This window comes from Podarcis tiliguerta (assembly GCF_965153285.1).
Source record: "Podarcis tiliguerta genome assembly, chromosome: 9".
In the NCBI taxonomy this organism is placed as follows: Eukaryota; Metazoa; Chordata; class Lepidosauria; order Squamata; family Lacertidae; genus Podarcis; species Podarcis tiliguerta.
The window spans coordinates 14,284,620-14,304,903 of record NC_139542.1 but is presented as its reverse complement, the minus strand read 5'-3'; the positions used below and the strand labels follow the sequence as shown (position 1 = coordinate 14,304,903).

At 45.4% G+C, this 20,284-nt stretch overlaps 1 protein-coding gene across 3 annotated transcripts in view; it reads right to left on the bottom strand.

The window, feature by feature from the left end:
• ARHGAP24 (Rho GTPase activating protein 24) overlaps positions 1 to 20,284 on the bottom strand; it is a 368,221-nt gene that overhangs the window by 187,540 nt on the left and 160,397 nt on the right. The gene's annotated exons all lie outside the window — the stretch shown is intronic.

Below are 20,284 nucleotides of genomic sequence, written 5' to 3'. Positions count from 1 at the left end.
TCCAAAGAAGGAGCGTCCAGAACCTTCCAAGGGAGACCATTCCACTGTCAAACAGCTCTCAAGGCCAGAAGGTTCTGCCTGATCTTTAGGCAGAATCTCCTTTCTTGTAACTTGAAGCCATTGGTTCAGGTCCTAGCCTCCAGTGCAGGACAAAACAAGCTTGCTCCATCTTCCATGGAATACTTGAAGATGGCTATCATACCACATCTGGGGTTGTGTTCAAGAATATAAGAAGCGTCCCTGCTGGATCAAGGCCAATGGCCCATCAAGTCCAGCATCCTGTTCTCATAGTGTCAGGAGCAGGATAGCAATAAAACACAGAGAAGTTTCTTTATTCAAGGAAACCAAAACAGCACAGGCCTAGTGATCACAACAACTCTTGCCCCAATGAGGTGGCTGTGAGGACTGAAGGTCCCCACTTTCCCATCACTCTCTAGGGCTCTTTCCCCAGGTCCTCTCTCAGCAACCAGAGCCTCCTTCATCTTGTCTCTCATTGCTCCACCCTCTTCATTCCTCCCTGGGAGACCAGGGGCGGAGGGGAGCTGGCCACAGCAGGATGGGAAGACTCCCTGGATTCTTCAGCAGCCGGCCTCATCTCTGCCTCTTGGTCTCCCTCCTCTCCAGCCACCAGCTGGTGCCTCCCACCACTCCTCGGCATGTCCAGCCAGGCCATGACACATAATGGCCACCCAGATGCATACAGGAAGCCTGAAAACAGGACCCGAGTACAACAGCACTCTCGCAACTTCAGATTCCCAGCTACAGAGGCACAGTCCATCCAACAGTGGAAGTAGAACACAGTCAATAGCAACTGTGCTGGTAGCCTGACCAGCATTTTGCATCCTTCAAGATGCCCAGGACCCAACATGACTCTGGGATATTGCAGATGTTAGTAGAATGGCAGTTGCCACAAGAAATTGGTAGAGAATATTCAGAGAAAAGTCTGCAAAGTGTGTGTGTGTGTGTGTGCAGGGCTGTCTTAAGCATATGTGGCGCCAGGGTGCAAAGATCCGCCCGGCGTGCCCCCTGGTTGCCCAGTCCCAGGTGTGCAGGAGGGCGGAGCTGCCTGCCCGCCTCAGCCTCTCACTGGCTTGGTCGCCCCTGAACTTGTGGCACAGAGCCGCCCGCAGCAGAAGATCCCACCACAGCACTCCGACCGACAGGCGGGCTCTTCCCCGGACTCAACTTTCGGGCCCCAGACTCTCAGCCTGGCACCCATGAGAGCCCGGCACCCGGGTGCCCCGCACCCCTAGTGCCTATGGGTAAGATGACCGTGTGTGTGTGTGTGTGTGTGTATGATGGAAAGAGATCACAGTGCAGCCACTGTGTGTGTGTCACAAGTTAGGGGAAAGACATGGCTAGCCTGTGAAGTCCCACAACACCCATTCAAGCATTCTTTCAACGTGTGTTGAGGATTGTCTAACCCTCCTCCTTCCCAATATATCAGCCAAAATGGTCTCCTGCTAGCATCTGAGCTGCTGCAAACTTGCACCACCACCACACACGTCTCCAGACACTTCCCATGAAAGTGACAATACTAATTCCCTAATTCTTGGGGATTCAGACAGTGTGCTTGCTTGTCAAATTGGGATGCTGATCAGACAGCCACAGAAACTGGCGATGCCTGAGATCCCCACAGACTGAACTGTTTACTTGTAAGATGATCAATCTTTAAGATGACATGGAGACAATCTTTATCATCTTCCTGTTATGAGGTGTAGTGCAGGGGATGGGCGGCAATATTTTAGCTAATGGCCAACGCCATCAAAACCTGAATTATCTTTGTCAGCAACTGCTGTGAAAGATGTTGTGACTACCCACAACCACAGCTGCTTATCATAGCCAGAGTTAATTAAGGGAAATGTGAAATGGGGGTGGCAGTGGTGCAATGATTTTCTTCAAGGCTTTTGTAAACAAATCTTGCCTATGGAACCAAAATCCTCACCCTTAAAATATTTATAACCTCCCCCCCTTCCCCATCTCCTTTCCCTTAAACTAAACCAACCCATCTGAAATGTTCTGTGCGCGTGATTTAACACCAGAATGAAATTTTCCAAAGTGTGAGAGGGGGAAAGCGAGCGAGGCATTCTAGAACACAGCACAGAGTTTATTTTTCCTCTTTTCCTTAGAAGAAAAATAAAAATCAGTTGTGTTGGTTTTTCATTTCTTGGAAAGCTTCCTAATGTTTATTTGGCTTGTCACAACTCAAGTGACTTGGCACAGACAACCTCAATTTGTCATTTTCTGTTGGTCTTAATGACTGCTGGTGCTCTCAGCAGCTCAGAGCAATGTGTGTCTGCAAGAGAGAGAGGGAGGGAGGGAAACACTCAGCTGAATTCATAGGAATACAGGGAGCTGGCTTCTACCAAAGCAGTCCATGGGTCTATCAAGCTCAGTATTGCCCATGCCAGAGTTTCCCAGAGTGGTTGCTGTTGACCCAATTGGGGTCAGTGGGACTCTGCAGGAAGTGGACACAGACCTGGGTGTCAAAATTGGTGGAAAATCAGTTTATGAGATAAAGTGCAAAAAGTTTAATGAGGGACTATGAGGCTCAAAAATGAAGGACATGGGTGTGTATTATTATTATTACAGTGGTACCTCAGGTTAAGAACTTAATTTGTACTGGAGGTCCATTCTTAACCTGAATCTGTTCTTAACCTGAAGCACCACTTTAGCTAATGGGGCCTCCTGCTGCCACCACACAATTTCTGTTCTCATGCTGAAGCAAAGTTCTTAACCTGAGGTACTATTTCTGGGTTAGCAGAGTCTGTAACCTGAAGCGTCTGTAACCTGAAGCACCTGTAACCTGAGGTACCACTGTATTATTATTATTATTATTATTATTATTATTATTATTATTATTATTCCCCTCCTTTTTCCCAGTCCAGGACTCAGTGCGGCATACAAAGATAAAATAGAAAAAGCTAACAACACAGAAAAGACCATCTTTAAAATGTAACAAAACACTATGAGAATTAAAATGATATTTAAAAGGCCCATATCAGAAGCCATATAATATATCCATATGATATAAAGAAGAACCATATAAGCACAGACAATGACACACACACAAAAACCATCCCAGCACCAGCCCTTTCCTCAAAGACGAAAGAGTGTGCCTCCCTTGCCTCATAGGTCAGTTGGTAATTTGCGGATGAGGTGCTTTGCAAGTCTCTGCTCTTCATCCCCAGAAAAGCAACAAAGCTAGGAACCTCCAATAAGTCGCCTTACAGGGTCAGCTGTGTGGGAATGTTCAGGGTGGCAGGAGAGGATATATTGTCTATTAATATCCTTCCTAACGTGCACTAGCAAGTTCCTTTACAGTGGTACCTCTGGATGCGAACGGGGTCCGTTCCGGAGCCCCGTTTGCATCCTGAGCAGAATGCAACCCGCGTCTGCGTGTGCGCGGGTCATGATTCGCCGCTTCTGCGCATTACGTCATTTTGAGCGTCTAAGCATGCGCAAGCGGTGAAACCCGGAAGTAACCTGTTCCGTTACTTCTGGGTCGCCGTGGAACGCAACCTGAAAACGCTCAACCTGAAGCTACTTTAACCCAAGGTATGACTGTACTTAGCAGACTGCATTCCCTTTTACACGGCAGAAAACTAGTTGCAAACTCATGTGTGAGTTTCTTAAGACAATACACAATTCAGTCTGGCTTGTCCAGATTGAAATGTGTTCTAATATTTTCCTGGTAAGACCCCTTGAATCCCTCCTAAAAGAATAAAGACACCGCAGTCTTATTCATAAGTAACAAAAAGAAAGTTTACTCACGATCAGGCAGAGCACAGTGTGATGCCTGAAGGCAGGCTTCAGGCTTAAAGTTTCAAACATCGACAAACAGGTATACCCCATAAGTGAGATTTTACCTAGTGACTGCAGGCTAGCAGTCCAGTAGTTCACAGGACAAAAGGAAGATGGAAAAGAAAGGGGAGAGTTGGCCTTTTACCAGGTCTGGAAAGGTCACGCCCACCCACTAGTCACATGCAAGGAAGGATGCTCCAGGCCAGGAGGAACAGGAAGTTTCGACTGGCTGGATCAAACATTCCCTTGCATGCCATAGCTGTCAACTTACAGATTTGAAAATAAGGGACCAGCAGCCTCGAAAATAAGGGATCAACAGCCAAAATAAGGGATTTTCCTGTCACAGGTATGTTCAACTTCTGAGCCCCTCCAAGCCAAAGGCAAAAGCCCAGCTAGCAGCCAAACGAAGCCTCAAGCGGTGGTTCCCACAGCGCAGCAACCCGGCAAAGGGGATGCAGCAAAGAAAACCACCGTCACCTCTCCGCTGGGAAGCGCTGAGCAAAGGTGAGTCCCCAGGCAACATGGCTGATTTGATCGGCACAAGGCATGCAAGCTCCACCCCCCAGTCGTTCTTAGACTCCTTATTGGGTGAGCAACGCAGCCAAGCAACACAGTTGGAGCCTCCCTCCTCCGTGACCGGCAGGGAGGGAGGGAGAGGAGCTGCTTCTTTTGAAACACGGGAAATTTAAGGGACATCATCAATAAGGGACAGCAGCGGGACACGGCGTTGGGATAAGGGAGTTTCCCTCCAAATATGGGACGGTTGACAGCTATGTTGCATGCCCACTCTAGGAAAACAAGGAATGTTGTATTTGGCTGCTCCCAGTGAATTACATCCCACAAGTGGTCCACGGTTAGCTTGTTTGGGTGACGACTTGTGGCGGCCTGATGTGCTGAAGTGGGGTAGGAACCAAAGAGTCCACTTAGTATTAAAAACAGAAATCAGACTAGAACTGAAAGAAACTCATGAGCGACAGAAGAACATATATTTTAAAACTCACAACTTTGAGCGCAAAAAGAGTTTGATGCCAGCAGCTTTGCTCTCTGCTCTGAATCAATAGCATGCCCACTGCTAAAAGGGCTGGGCTCAAACCACTGCTGCCTCTGGTTAATGGTATCAGAAAGGTTGATCTCAGTGCAGGATGAAAAAGGTCAAAATCAAATTACTTCGGATCAATCGCAACATCACAGCCTGGGAAAGCACTCCATCGATTGTGTACATTTTCCTTTTATGAGCTTCTGTGTATCTTTTAATACCACCGGCTCATCATGTAATGCAACAACAGTAGAAGTCTTCTTCGGCAGTGCTTAGAAATGAAGTTGTTAAGCAAGGTTTGCAGAGGGCAAGCAATATCCCAGAGCTTTGATTTTAAAACAAAACACAACACTGGCTGTGTGAGAGAGAATGGAAAAAGGACAGAAAACCGCGTAATATATGTTCAGAAAAGTTAAATGCATTATAAAGGGATGACTAGATAAGCCTATTTTCATTCTGTGTTGGTTTCACAGATACTTAATTAAATGTATTTTCCATCCTGGTTTCTTTTTTTCTTTTTTTATGTATCAAAATTACTGTGCACACACATTTTGTACTCATTTCCCTCCTAAAATACACATTTTGGGCATGCATTTCTCCATAGTCTCCAATCCTAACCCCAATTACCTGGCAGTAAGGACCATTTAATTCAGTCAAACTTATTTTTCAGTAGACATGGTTAGGACTGTGCTGCTAAACGCCCAATTCTGTTTGCATTTCCCTGTGACATACACATTTTTGTGTACAATTTTTGAATCAAAACTCCATCACAAAATTTAGATATGTAATATAATCTTCCTGCTAGCTGGGTTCCAATCTACATATATGCCAGTTGTTGGCAAATTAAGATAAATTTGCTTTATAATGCAGACTCCTCTCCACCCCTAATATCTTACACACACACACACACACACACACACACCTACAACCTGCCCATCTGACTGGGTTGCCCCAGCCACTCTGGGTAGCTTCCAACAAAAATACAGGAAAAACAAGAATTAGATGTGGTGCTTATATGATGGATAGAGAGAAGACCCTTCCCACCTTTCTCATGATGTTAGAATCCAGGGTCATCTAATTAAACTGAAGAGTAGGAGATTCAGTGGTGACAAAAGTACTTTTTCACAAATTACATAGTTTGAACTGTGAAACTCATTCCACAAGTCGTGACAATAGCTTGCTTAGTAAAGGTAAAGGTAAAGGAACCCCTGACCATTAGGTCCAGTCGTGACCGACTCTGGGGTTGTAGCGCTCATCTCGCTTTATTGGCTGAGGGATCCGGCGTACAGCTTCCGGGTCATGCGGCCAGCATGACAAAGCCTCTTCTGGCGAGCCAGAGCAGCGCACGGAAACGCCGTTTACCTTCCCGCCGGAGCGGTACCTATTTATCTACTTGCACTTTGATGTGCTTTTGAACTGCTAGGTTGGCAGGAGCAGGGACCGAGCAACAGGAGCTCACTCCGTTGTGGGGATTCGAACCGCCAACCTTCTGATCGGCAAGTTCTAGGCTCTGTGGTTTAACCCACAGTGCCACCGGTGTCCCAATAGCTTGCTTAGATAGCTTTAAAAGAGGACTAGCGAATTCATGGAGGATAGGGCTGCCATGGGCTATAGTCATGACAATCTCCAAGATCAGGGGTAGCTGCGGCAAGCAGCAAATGGGTCACATGCCCACGTCTGCAGCTTACCAGTGGTACGACAATAACTCCTAATGGGTTTTGAGCAGAGTCTGCTGCAATGGAAAAGCCATCCCTTATATTGGTTTCCTCCTGCCTGGATTGGTGCACAGCCCTGCCTGTCTGTGGTTCCCCGGTTATTCCATTAGTACTCAAGTGAATCTAATCACTTTGCCATGAGTCGTTGAGCTAATAGGCTTTATCATCTAGGATGCACCGGGAACAGCTGTTTATTTTAGTGGTATTTGAAGTCATTAAACAGCTACTACTTAATCATTTTGCTTAAAAAATGGTAAAAAGGTATAACCCTTTAGGTGTGGGAAATGCAGTGTGCAGAAATTGCTCGCTTGCTTTCAGGCAGTTTCCTGCCATTAGGAAGAAGTTCTAATTCAATCAGTGAATGTGCTTAGTGGCAGGGCAGTCATTTTAGCACATGCGGAGGCCCCGGTAATTTGTGGCCTTACTGGGTGGATAAGAATTGATCAATGTTTTCCTTCCCAGAACTGCAAAAAAACACCCTTTAGCAATTTTCAGAGGCTTAGCTGGGTTATTCTGTCGCAGCGAAAACAACCCAGAGTCACGCGGCACTTTGAGAGACTAACAAAGTTGTTATTCCGAGTATCACCCTTTGCAAACTAGAGCCCACTTCATCAAATGGAACTTGTCAGATGTTTTTGCATTTACATTTCATCCATTTTAAATGTCAGCTGGATCAGGTCAAAGGGGCCTGTCTAGTCCAGTGCCCTAATTCCTGTAGCAGCCAATCAGATGCCTGTAAAATGCCCAAAAGCATGAAGGCAACTGCTCGCTCACACTGATGTCTCCCAGCAACTCATATTCAGAGGCATGATTATTTGCATATAGCAGTATTAGCTAGTAGTTGCTGATAGCTTGGACCTCTGTGAATGTGTCTAAGCCACTTAAAAAGTTGTGCAAGCTACTGGCAATCGCCACAACTTGTGACCGTGAATCCCATACTTTTATCAAGAAGCAAAGATCGCCAGTGTTGAAGCAATGATTCTTCAACATCAACTTCGTTGGACTGGTCATGTTGTGTGGATGCCTGATGATCGTCTTCTAAAGCAACTACTCTATTCCAAACTTAAAAATGGAAAGTGTAATGCTGGTGGTCAACAAAAGAGGTTTAAAGACTGTCTCAAGGCAAATCTTTAAAAATGTAGTATAAACACCAACAACTGGGAAACACTGGCCTGCAAACACTCCAGTTGGAGAACAGCCTTTACCAAAGGTGTCATGGACTTTGAAGACACTTGAACTCAGAACACAAGAGAGAAACATGCTAAGAGGAAGGCACGCTTGGCAAATCCACACCATGATCAACTCCCGCCTGGAAACCAATGTCCCCACTGTGGGAGATGTGTGGATCCAGAATTGGCCTCCACAGTCACTTACGGACTCATTGTTAAAACCGTGTTTATGGAAGACAATCTTACTCGACTACAAGTGATCGCCAAAGAAGAAGAGAAGAAGAAAAAGACTATGCACATTGTGAAGAAACATCTCCTTTGGTCAGCTTAATTGGTTGGCACCCACTTCTAGTTTTATGGGGGGGAGGAAATATCTCTATGTCCACTTTTTCGACACCATCTGCACTATACGTTTAAAATGGTCTTGTACTGTTGTGTTTCCCCCACAAAGAATCCTAGGAACTGGTCTGCTAAGGGTGCTGAGAGTGGTTAGGAAACCCCCATGCCCTCCTCAAAGAGCTATATTTCTCAGAGTGTTTTAAACAGTAAACACCTCTTCCCAGGGAACTGTAGCTCCATGAGGGGAATAGGGCTCTCCTAACAAATCTCAGCACTCGTAACAAACTGAAGTTGCCATGATTCTTTGGGGGAAAGCATAGCTGTTTACAGTGATTTGAATACTGCTTTCAATGTATAGTACAGTTGGAGAGTATCATGCCATTTCCCCAATCCGTCTTTTTTCCCTAAGCTAAAATGTCCCAAACATTATAACCGTTTCATGCAGGAGAATTGCTCCTTCAGTCCTTTAGTCAGTTTAGCATCATCATCATCATCATCATCATCATCATATTTCATTTATACCCCGCCCATCTGCCTGGGTTGCCCAAGCCACTCTGGGCAGCTTCCAAGACATTAGCACATAATAAAACATCAAACATTAATAGTCTGATCCAATATAAAAGGCGCAAAAACTTTAAAATAAACAACTTATATCAAACAAAGCAGCATTCAACAATCCATCAGAATCTAATAGTAAACAGTAAAATTAAACATCAGCAAATAATAATTAAACAGTTCAACCACAATAAAGAATGACCAATCTATAATCAATAAAGGTAACAGCAAATCACAAAGCATAAAATACCATGAAACATACAAAACCATGTAAAAGGATCAAATTGGGAAACAAAGGAGCAATTCTCTTATGGGGAAAGATTACAAAATATTTATTCTGCATTTGTTGAGGTTAGCAGCACCATAGAATGAGCTTCTATCTTCAGTTATGGTGGTAGTGGCAGAGGACAGAGGTCTGGCAAAAAGATGGATGGCATATTTTCTACTTGTGGCAATCTGTCTTAGTGAACAAATTTGCAAGGGGCTTATATATGGCATTTGTGTGATCTCACATATCCCTGTATCTGTCAAGCAGCTGGGCTACATTTCATTAACTTTACCCCATACAATTCAATGGAGGTCACTGAGATTTCAGCCTGCTGCTCCGTGGGTATGCCCATATCTCTGCTTTGGTTTGTTGCATCTCTCTCAATCACGATGGAACCCGAACCCATGCAGAAAAACATAGAGAGAAAGGTAGGCTTCGTGTTGTCTGGATAGCTGATGGGCACATTTTAAAATTCTGAGAGCCTCGGGTTTTAGAGTTGCTGCTTTTTAAATGGTAATCCATAGCCAACACAGCAGCAAAGTTCGATTGGAAAACATAATATCACAAATACTGAAAGCTGAGAAACAAGAATGTAAAAGGGAGCCCAATTAATTACATTTCCCCATGCTCATTACTTGCAAGTCCATATATCAAGGTGTCTCTCTCCCTCCCTCCCCCCCCACCCCCGCCATTTTCTCTCCCCCAAGGGCTATAGAAGTTTTTTCACCCTTGACAACAGCAGTTTCAGAAGACGAATATTTTAGTACAACACGTCTGGCATCAGCTTTGCTTATGCAAATGGCCTGTACACAAGATCAATTATTTGCAACTACATATGCAAATCTAGTTGCAGCTGTCCAGCCAAATATCTATTTCCAGTGTGTCCCTCATTGCTGAACATGCTGCCCACCCTGCAAATAGGCTAATGTACTTTTAATTAAAATGGGCTAATATACCTACAGCTGGACGTATAATTTAGGAAACGTTTTTTGAGCCTGTAACAGAAGACCCAGCACTAGGGACCATCAACATTTTCCTACGTATTTATGTAGGAAATTGGTTGGTTGCATTTCCAACCAACCTTACCCCTAAGGCTTTCGTTACAGACATGCACTGCTCCAATATGGGTCTTATTACAGAGTTCCAACCATCATGGCAATAACACAAATTCATTATCCTTAAAAGCACCCTCACATCCCATTCATTGCTCACAGCTGTGCCTTTCATCAGCAAAAACCGCCAAGCAGGCCAACATTCCCAGATGAGATGTCATTATTTTAAAAACTAAAGACTTTAAAATCAAAGACATAAATACCTCCAAGAATTGTTACCTTTTTCTTTCCCCACTTTTAAAAGAGAGCAAGCATCTGAGATGACCTCTGAAGACACACACACACACACACACACACACACACACACAGCTTCATTTAACAACCCCACATTATGCCAATAGTATATAAAACGGAGAGATCAGAAATTAAAAGGTGTTGATGTGATGCTAATCAGATGGCTCCAAGTCTCAAGACTTTTCTACACTCATGTCGAATCCAGCTTGTGGGGGTTACACAGTTGTGCCCTATGAATGGTTACGAGAAACTAGTAGGACCTCTGTTTCCTGCAGTTCACTGACGAAAAAAAACATGTGGTTCAAGATATCTATAGGAATGAAAAGCCAAAGTAATAATTTTTAATAAGTTATAAAATTAGTTCTCCTGTGGCTCACTTAGGACATCACACCAAACAGTGAGATGTGCAGCAATATTCCCCATCTCTTGTGGTGGGTAAGGGAATTGGGCATGATCCATGGCTTATGAGGAGACCTTCATAAGGGGTCTTGCAAGGGTGCCAAAAAGCTTATGCATGGGAGAACAAGTGTGGCCCTTGTGACACAGGGGTGGGGAAACATGTAGCCATCCAGATGTTGTTGGACTACCACTCCCATAATTATTACCACAGTGGTACTTTGGTTCTCAAACTTAATCTGTTCCAGAAGTCCGTTCCAAAACCAAAACGTTCCAAAACCAAGGCGCGCCATAGAAAGTAATGCAAAATGGATTAATCCATTCCAGACTTTTAAAAACAACCCCTAAAACAGCATTTGGACATGAATTGTACTCTCTAACGAGACCACTGATCCATAAAATGAAAGCAATAAACAATGCACTGCCGTCAATCAATCAGTAGCTGAACTGGGTTCCACACAGTCATAGTCACAAAACAAAAAAGCACTGCAAAAAACAAAAACGCAAAATAAATAGCAAAAACAGACAGATCTCAGTGTAACACTGAAAACAGAAGTGTGACACTCAAAACACAAGCGTAACACTCAAATTGGAAGTATAACACTTAAATCGGAAGTATAACAGTCAAATCGGAAGTATAACACTCAGATCAGAAGCGTAAGACTCAAAACGGAGCACGTTAAGTTCCAAAAAAAGTTCGCAAACTGGAACACTTACTTCCGGGTTTGCAGTGTTTGGGTTCCAATTTGTTTGAGTACCAAGGTGTTTGAGAACCAAGGTACCACTGTACTACTTCTTCTTTATTAAATTTGTATGCCACCCTTCATTTGCAGATCTCAGGGTGGTTCACAACATAAAAATGCAATATTTGAAGCACCAGATGCACTATAAAAACAAGAACGAAAAGCAAATCAACAACCCTTTGGTCATTGACTATTGACCACAGAAAGCTTCCCACATGCTCAGCCAGGGTCACTGCTGTGGGACCTACTTGCTTGCCAGCTCCTCTGATTATCTCAACAGGAGGACTGGGCACTGATATCGGCCAGCAGGTGGGATGGTTCCATGCCCTATCCAGTGGCGTAGCGTGGGGGGTGCAGGGGGGGCCGGCCGCACCGGGCGCAACATCTGGGGGGGGGCGCGCTCGCACTTGCAGCTCTCTGCCCCTACTTGGCTCACTCACTCTCTCTCACTGCAGTGCTGGCTGTGCAAATCCGATCCGAGCCGCCAGGTCGCCGCCCACTGTGGAGGGGGGGTGCCAGGCATGCGGTGCGGTGCGGAGAGAGAGCGAGGGACTATCTGGGGGATGGACAGTGCAGCGGGGGGGCGCAAATTACTTGCCTTGCCCCGGGTTAGGGGGAGCAAATTACTTGCCTTGCCCCGGGTGCTGACAATCCACGCAACGCCACTGGCCCTATCCCACACCAAACCAGAGGTGTGCTGCTACCAAGAAAGCTGTGGCTCTCTTTAACCCCACATTCTTGTCTCTGGCTTGTCATTGCTCCCAGACTCTGAACACTGATGTGCCTGGTTCTCAAAAGAAGTCCTCTCTCTGTTGCTATGTTTGAATGGGATCATGAGAATGAAAAAAAAGCCTTCTGAAATAATGTTTCCTTTGGACACAATGGCTGCCCTGAAGTTTGCTGAAATGTTTCACTGCAATGCAATCTCCCCGAGCCCTCGCTTGACTACTTAAATTATATAATTGCTAAGAAGCTTCGCTTGACTTATTCTCCAGAGTGGCTGATTACAGCAGCCTGCTTGACACTCTGAGGAAGACGCTTCCTCAGGCTATAATGGGCCTGAAATATCACCACCACTCTTTTTGGCTTTCAGAAAGGATGCGTGGCAAATGTTGCAAATAAGAGGGTTTTAATGGACACCTACAAACTAATAGGAAATATTTTTGTAAGCAAGTTAAATTGGGAAAAGTCATCGCCGTAATGAGACCTAATTTTAAGCAATGACATTTTAATAATATCCCTGTGCCTGCACAGATCTGTAGTTCTTGATTTCAAAACAAGGCTTTTAATTTAAATGCAAATGGCAGTGACTATTTACCTCTCTGACCCACTGGGATTCATTTCTCTTCCTCAAGCAGTCAGTTTTACAGGCAGGTTTTATCTTAAACTGCCATAAAATCTGGGTGCCTATGATTCCCTTTAAGGGTACCCCTGGAATACAAGTGCACTGAAGCCACCAACTGACTCAGCAACAGAGAAACTCCTTTGTATACCAAAAGGTCTCAGGCTCAATTCTGGGCAACTCTGGTGAAAGGGATCAGGTGATGGAGACTGCATTTGGACAAGACCCTTGACAGTCACTGCTAGTTAAGAGTAGAAAATACACAAACAGCCTGAGCTGGCAGGAGACAACATTTCTGTGCTTTATAGCTGCTGGCAATCAAAACAAACAAGCAAGAAACCCAGCCACCCAAGATTAATCTTTAAAAAGAACATGGCACAACAATGCCATTTTGCACTTCTTCCTTCCACTCTATCTGGGATGTATCAGGCCTTTACCACAATTAGTGGAAACTCATGGACTGGCGAAATCCTACCTTCACTGTCTTGGCCTTCACTGTTTTACTGAATCCTCATGAGACTCACTAGGTTATCTAAATAAACATGAACTGTCATGCTCTGGACATGGCACCAACCCTTAGCATAATGAGAACATTTTTTGCCGCAGGGTCTACTGCATTCAGTTTTGCTTCAGAGGCTGAGTTTTATGTGAGCATCTATCATGTAAGATACATAACAACAGGGTCAGGCGCAGACCTGGTGGGAAGACTCTAGACTACGGTGCTGGGGGACCTCAGATAACTGGATTCTCAAAAATACAATGAAAACCTCTGTACTGTGATGTACAGGCTGGAACTTTTCTCCTTGACAACTACTGTTAGGGAGGGACCAAGGAATCAAGGCCCCAGGGTTTTTGTATTTGCGTGTTCAGACCTTTAAACCTCCCCCTTAAATAAAATCAAACAATACTCAAATTTTGGTTTGGTTTTTGGCAGAATTTAGACCACAACTTTATTGATTACAGCAAGTGAGTGGTTACATAGGCTCTGGTTCGACTAGCTCCCTGCACCGTTGCAGATAGCGCTGACCCAGGGCACCAACATAGGTCAGCCTAGGGTGAACACCTGGATAAGTGGAAAGCCAGGAACAGGCTATCTCCACCACCCAAATGCCCCCCTGGACTCAGGCACGGGCACAACCCCCTCTCAGGGGTTGACCAAACCACCGAGTCCCTGGATTCCTTTAATGAAATACCCTTCACATAGGGATGGCGAGAACGTTCTCTCATCCCTATCACCTGAACCAGAGCCTATCTGCAACCTTACAAGTTGTGACGATTTGCTACGTGGCAGTCGAAACCCAAATGGCACCAGCTAATCAGCCAAGTGGGGAAAATTCCTGCTGTGCCCCTGTTCCAATGACAGACGACACACGACGGCATAGCAAGGTCAAGCGCACAAACCCTAAAAGTAGGGAGAGGTGGGCAGGTGTTCCGATGCACACACCAAAAGAGGAAGCTCTGGGTCACGTGCATAGGTATATATAGGTCCCTTGATCCATTTAGCCTGCATCCCATTGGCCTGATTAAACCCTACATCAAGGGACCTACCAATTGGGTGTTGTGGCTATCAAATCTTACCCACCCACAACACAGAGTTTGGTTGCCAGGTCCCACCGCAACATGTGCCCCCTTTAAGGGAGGACCCGATTTATTGAATTTATATGCCGCCCTATACCCGGAGATCCCAGGTTCAATCCTGGCATCTCTAGATCAGGTAAGCAAGTGTGAGGAAAGACACTTGAGATTATTGTGAGCTGCTGCCAGTCAATATTGGGCTAGAAGAGCAGGTAATCGGACCTGGCACAAGGCAGCTTCCTATGAACAACAATATGGATGAAGTTCACCCATCCCACACACAAAAAAGATGTGGGAAGGACCATAGGTTAGTGGCAGAGCATGTGTTTGTATTCAGAGGAGGCCAAGCCCAACCCCAAGAAGCTGGAAAAGTCTTCTGCTAGAAACACAGAAAGCTAATGCAAGTCGGAGTAGTCAGTACTGAGTTAATTGACCAATGGTCTAACCTGGTATGAGGCCAAGATAGCAACTAGGCCAAATAGGACTGGGTCCAGAAACGCACAGACAGACAAGTGGGAAATAAACAAAACTGATTTATTAAAGGAAGCATCAGGCTAAGAAGAAAGGTCAAGCAGATGTAAGGTTTATAAACGTGGTGATCAACAAGGCATATTTTTAGAGGCAGAGTTCACTATTAGATGCAGACAGGTCTTTCCTTGGGCATGTGTTATATGAGAAGCAAACAATAACAAATAGCAGAATTAAACGCCATTCCTTCCTGTACTACGCTTAGGGTGAGCTAGTCACATCACAGTTTGCAGCTGGCACATGTAGGAGGCACAGATATCTAAAATTTGGTGGCTCCTCCAGGCGGAAATGGTTTTCAAGAAAACAACTGGCATGATTTCCTACGCGGGAACTCCTGATATGGTGACTCAGTGTCATGCCAAAAGGAAAAGGGGAAGGTGCAAGAAAGGAAACGCAATGTATCATGGGATGGTGCCTTGTTAACATCATACCAGGGTGGGAAGACACATGAGGGTCCCGTCTTGCTGACTCTAGGCAGGACTGGTCTCAAGAGACAATGCAGTGCACCTCCAGGGATGAAGACAAACAGAACCGAAGTGACCTCCCTGGTGCACAAGCCTGGACAGTGTGTATGGAGGTCCTAGGATGACCAGACAACAAGAACCCCCTCTTGGCCTCACCATCTTAGAGACTCCAATCCGGATTTGTGTAGGGTTTAGCCTTTTCTCCTCCTGAAGATGTCCTGCAAGGCAGTGGAGGTTTCGGATCAGAGTTTTCCTTCTCCAGGATGGGCTCCCTTCCAAGATTCGCAAGTCCCACCTGCCCCATGACACCCTTACCTTAGCATAAGCTTCTCAATTCAGCATCTCAAGCTCAGAGCTGCTTATCAGTCTAGTCTCCTTTGTTCTATGGGAGTCATAACCAGCCTCGGGGTGGTGCATCACATTCCCATAGATACATAGCTAAGGCAGGTTGGCTCTCTAAAAAAAAGGGAGGCCGGGAGTTCTAGCAGCCAGTCATGTTCCTCTGCAATTTATCTTTGCTCACCTTCTAATTCAGCCTGCCAACATCAGTTGCTGCCAAGTTCCCTTCTCCCTCTTTCTTGCCTGCTCCCTGTTCCCCCAGAAAGAGATTATCTAGCCTCCGATTGGTGGGCTTGGTTTCTAGCCAAGTCTGTGCCTTTGTCCTTTTCCTGAACTGCTCATGACTTCACATTGTCTGCCTTCTTCAGGATCCTGATTCTGCCAGCTTGTATTAAGACTGCTCATGACCTGGATGCAATTCACAGGAGAGTATCTATGTGTCGTGAACAATGACTTCATTTTCGTCCTTTTTATTAACTTGGGAGCCTATAGGCTGGCTCTCTCATATCTTTTAATGCAAAATAAGAGAGCTGACCTCAGACTAAAGATACCAATCAGAATAAAAACCACACAGCAGTTTTGAAATTAGGATACAGAGTGAAGATAAAAATAAAAACGTCAGCATCATGCATGTTTTCAGTCAATTTCCATTACAGCAGGGGAGCAGGGTGCTGAACTTTCAGAAGGAAAGTTCTCTCTCTCAGATGGGTGAACGGGCAGCCATGAAATCGAATTGCACATGAACTGCAGTATAAATACAACAGCAAAGTGATGCTTTGCTGTTATATACGGATGGGTTCTGAGCAGGGAGAGACTGGCCAGGAAAGGAACTGAGGTTATAATCATCACCACTGGTTTATTTATTGCCTTCTAAATAACTGTCTCAAGGCAATTACACATTTCATTTTGCAAACTGCAAATTTGATGGATCCAGCACCTCAGGAGATGGTGGACTCTCCTTCACTGGAGGTTTTGAAACAGAAGCTGGATGGACACCTGTCAGGGGTTCTTTAGCTGCATTGCAGGGGGTTGGACTAGATGACCCCTTGGGTACTTCCAACTCTACAGTGCTATGATTCTACGAAATGCAAACTGAATCCATTTCCTCCCCCCTCCCTACAGAGAGCTGAATGGCAGGCTGAAATTCAACAGGTGGGAGTTTGGCCAGCATGAAGATGAAGTCATAGGAAATCTCCATCTGTTGCATATGGGGATAGTGCCTTGCTGCCAAGTGATTTTACAGCTAATGTGAACTGGGGACTTTCCTGCACACAATTTTGTCTGCTACAACACACCAGCTCTCAGTGATGCTGTGCCCACCAAGCTGCAGCCACAGGGCTCCCTCGTCAGCAAGGACTTCAACATTGTGCTTCAAACAGTGGGGCTAAGCTGCGCAGGTGTAGAATCATCACACGCATAGCCCTGTCCATTCCATCCAAGTGAGTCCAAGGCAGTCCAAAACCAAAGGCTCCATGTACAAGGAAAACTGCTTCCATGAATACCTAAAGATCTCGATCAGTTCAGACTAGAGCTTGTTTGACCCTACGACATAAAATTTATTAAAGAGCTTACACACCTTTCCCAACTGCAGCCAAGGTTGCTTGGAACATATTCTCATGATGACAGGGTGTTGGACGAAAGGAATGTGTATGAGAGATGTCAGTTAAGGGAAGGAGTGCCTAAGATGTTGAGAGAGAAAACAATCACTTATGAAAGCAAAACCCTCCATTGCTTGATGCTGAAAAAGCTGCAGGGGGCAGTGTTGGGTATGTTACTTTGATAGACGAGGAAAGAGTATATGATATAGGCACACTTATTAAGTGCCCTTTCTCAACGCCCCCTCTTTTGCATGATCAGCAACAAAGCCTTCTGTAGTAATATAGGTTGTATTTGTTCAGAATGACACCCACTTTCCTCAGTGCATGCAATTGTACAGGGCAGCCACATGGAGCAAGGAAACATCTTTATGAGCACTTAACCAAACTGAGGTTTCTTTTCCTCCCATGCAAGGGGAGATTTTCAATATTCCATATGCTGTTTCTTTTCTTTTCGTGCTCTCAGTGTTGGGATCTATTTCACAGCTTCAGCAATATCCAAATGTAGCCAACAAACCCTCCCACATCTCAAGAAAGAAGTCAGAGTGAGTTAGATGTGTAAAACCAGCATTTAGGGCGTATCTATAGGATAACAGCGCCTGCCAACCTAGCAGTTCGAAAGCACTCTCGGGTGCAAGTAGATAAATAGGGACCGCTTACTAGCGGGAAGGTAAACGGCGTTTCCGTGTGCGGCTCTGGCTCGCCAGAGCAGCGATGTCACGCTGGCCACATGACCCAGAAGTGTCTCCGGACAGCGCTGTCCCTCGGCCTCTTTGAGTGAGATGGGCGCACAACCCTAGAGTCTGTCAAGACTGGCCCATACGGGCAGGGGTACCTTTACCTTTTTTATAGGACAACAAACATAATTGTTTTATTCCAGTTGCGGAACCCCTCCAAAGTAACCAGGAATGCTAAAGCTACTCCTGTTTGGGTTCCCCTAGAGATCTGCTGCACTTAATGAATGTGAGCTTGATTGCACCAAAAACCTCTCCTTGATCACTCCCAAACCTCTCCCTTGCTATCCTCCTACAGATTTCTTTCAGGGTTAAGGTTCCCAGGATTTCCTGGGAAAGAGGAACTGATCGTTTAGGTCTGCGGTGTAGTCGTGAAACAAAAACAAAGACGAGACAATTGGAATTATTTCCAGTTCTCAAACTTTACTGTTAGCTTTTAGTACTTTACTGTTAGCTTTTAGTAAGGCATTAAGCTCCCTAGAAGGAGGCAGAGATACAAATGGAATAAACAAAAATTAGTACATAAAAAGAGACGCATTTCAGATGGGCAGCTGCATTAAGTCTTTAGCGGTGCTGAAAAATTCTGCAGCTTTTGCTGCGAAAAATTAAGATATTTACTGAAGCGCACACTTCTAGCATGGGCCAAAGCCTTTCATAAATGAGAGAGTGGAACTCAAATGGGACTGGGGGTTACGCAGCTGAAATGCTAGCCATGAAGAAGGATCTATAACATACAGATTTTGACCAATGGAAAAAAGTGAAGTATTTTGCATTGAGGAAGTGGGTGCAAAATCTAAACTCCTGAGGATGGGCTCAGCGGCAGAGGAAGCTGCTTGGGCGCTTGGGACAGCAAACCCAGGGGTGGGGCAAGCTGCCCATAAGGGCAGGGTGCACTGTGGGGTCTCCAGAGTCTGCCTGCCTCCTCCCACTCAGCTGCCCTACAGCTGAGGGGGAGGCGGCAGGAGGACCGTTGGGGTAGCGCAGAGCCTGCGGGCACCCAAGCCACCGCGTCACTCCCAGGAGAGACATGTGGCTCGGATGGGCTGCAGGACCCGTGGTGAGTGCTGCCAGGTGTGGCAATCACACAGGGCCCCTGGACGTTTCACCGTCAATTGATCCCTGTGCCACCACTTTATTTCTCGCTGCCACCACCCAGGCCCTACCTGGTACAATACTGTGTCCAGTCAGGGTTAAATTGGAAGATAAACTTCTGTTTATTTATTGCAGTTTAACAAGCGTATGGTTTCATAAATGGTATCGGTCCATTACAATCAGGGGGTGCCTATCCAGACCTATAACTTCCACTACCTGCTCTCACTCACTAAACCACCTCTCAGATATTTACTTGTCTTCCTAGCCCCTCCCTAACTGTTCCTGACTCAACTTATTTCGCTACACTAACTCAACCTACCCACAGACTCTATCCCAATTCACTCCCACTCCAACCAACCACCCAACAAACTCCCCCCTTTGCCCCTCCCAGAGCTGGTTTTATAGTCCCTCTGACTCCACCCCCCTGGGTTCTGATTGGGTAACCTGTTTAACTATTTTACCTCCAGCACTCTCATATGTTAACGTCACACTTGGCATTTTGTCACCCACCTCAGTGGTGACACCCGGGGCAGCCCACACCTACCACACACCCCTTCCTCCGCCCCTGGATGGGCTTCCTGCAATTCCCTCCTACTACCTGTCTTAATAGTGGTTAATTCTGCTCCTTGTGCCTTCATAAACCTCAGTCCTAATTTCAAAAACACCATTCAACATTACACTGTGATTTCAGAGGCATTCTCAGGGCACCAGTTATTGAAACATTTACCTGGAATGGAAGTAAATTCCATTGTACTCATGTATATAGGATTGTAGCACAAGTCTCTCCATTGGGATTCCATACACTGAAATGTAGGCTTTGAATGGTGGGGGGAGGAGTTTAAAAATGTATTCCTTTCCTCCTCCCCCCCCCCCACCTTTTTATGCTCTAGGTAAAACAGTCCTTAAGGTTAAACCAATAATGACACTCCGTGAGCATAAAGTATTGAAATTTACTGCCAAAAATATTTGAACTGTGGTTTTTATCGCTGTGGAGAGACAGGAGTCTCAAGAGATGTGAGACACTTTCAAGTGGAAAATGACTTCCCCGTTCCGCCCCCCCCCCCTCCTGAGGTCTGCATGTATGGACAGAGAAGTATTTGCATAAGGTAAATATTCTGGCACTTCTTGAGTGAGGGCTGGGGGAGGATGGAGGTGAACAGCCTATTTGTTTGACCTAATACGCATGACTTTAAAATGCCTTGTGTAATATTGCAAAGGAAAAATGGCATGACCCAACTTGTCTA